The sequence below is a fragment of the Propithecus coquereli genome, unplaced genomic scaffold (assembly GCF_000956105.1).
Source record: "Propithecus coquereli isolate 6110/MARCELLA unplaced genomic scaffold, Pcoq_1.0 Scaffold265, whole genome shotgun sequence".
In the NCBI taxonomy this organism is placed as follows: Eukaryota; Metazoa; Chordata; class Mammalia; order Primates; family Indriidae; genus Propithecus; species Propithecus coquereli.
The window spans coordinates 3,688,950-3,690,042 of record NW_012148230.1 but is presented as its reverse complement, the minus strand read 5'-3'; the positions used below and the strand labels follow the sequence as shown (position 1 = coordinate 3,690,042).

The 1,093-nt window shown below is 34.3% G+C and overlaps 1 protein-coding gene across 1 annotated transcript in view; it reads left to right on the top strand.

Annotated features, from left to right (window-relative positions):
- The window catches only part of TMEM232 (transmembrane protein 232), a 255,297-nt gene that overhangs the window by 42,641 nt on the left and 211,563 nt on the right, over positions 1-1,093 (top strand). The window lies entirely within an intron of this gene.

Below are 1,093 nucleotides of genomic sequence, written 5' to 3'. Positions count from 1 at the left end.
TGTACATATTTAATTTCATGGCAACATAAAATTAAGTCAATGTACTGATAATTGGGACATTTTGTATTATAATAAATTTACAAAGAAGCTAGAGCTTTGTTAAAATTTCTAGCCTAATCCAATTTAAGTTCTTCTTTCGATGTGCATTGATTTGCAGTTTTTCTTTTTAACAAACTCCAACTTATAAGTATTGATGCTTCTATTTTTGGTGAAGGCATTTTTGCTTATAGAAAATTTTGCAATCAGCAGCATTGATTGAAAATAGTGTGTTTGTGGTGAAGCATTTTTCTACCATAGGTAGCTGACACTGATGGATCTTTTTCAATCCCTAGTTCGTTGAAATGAGAGTACCCTAGGTTAGCTACAATTTTCTAGACTTAAAAGAGAACAGAAGGACCAAAACCTTGTGATTTTGAAGTATATTTAGGGGAATATAAGTTTTATTAATTCGATGAGTATCCTCTCTTTTACCTGGCCCTATTGTAAAGTATGAGTGATAAACACTCTGGACAATGACTCATTCTCCATCTTGGAGGTCATCTGGACCTCTTCTTTCAGTCACTCCAGAACTTTATACAGAAAGAAAGTTATGAAACTTGTGTCTTTTAACTTTGAGGATATAGTATGTTTGTAATTCCACTCTGTTTAGCGTTTCAAACCTAGTCATTTTACATAGAGTATTTCATTTAAGTCTCACCATAGTCTCTGAAAGATAGGTTTTGCTCTATTTACTTTATAGATAAGTAAAGACTGAGGTAGGGTACGTAAATTATCCTACATCATATACGTCATTAGTGGCAGAGCTGAGTTCATCTCAATTTTTCTGACTTTAAAGTTCATGCTCATTAATATCATGTTAAGTGCTTCGGTTAGGATTGATCTTCTGTATGTGACAGAAACTTGACTAAAATTGCATAACCAGATAGGGCTTTATTTATTGCACATGACCAGCAGTGCCGTACTGATGCAGGTGCTTAAGGAAATCCTCAAACCCCAAGCTTCTCTAGCTTCCTTTTCTGTCATCCCTAGCATGTTATGTTCATCGTCATTGTTGCAAAAAGGCTATTCTGCCTTCTGGTATCATGTATGTATT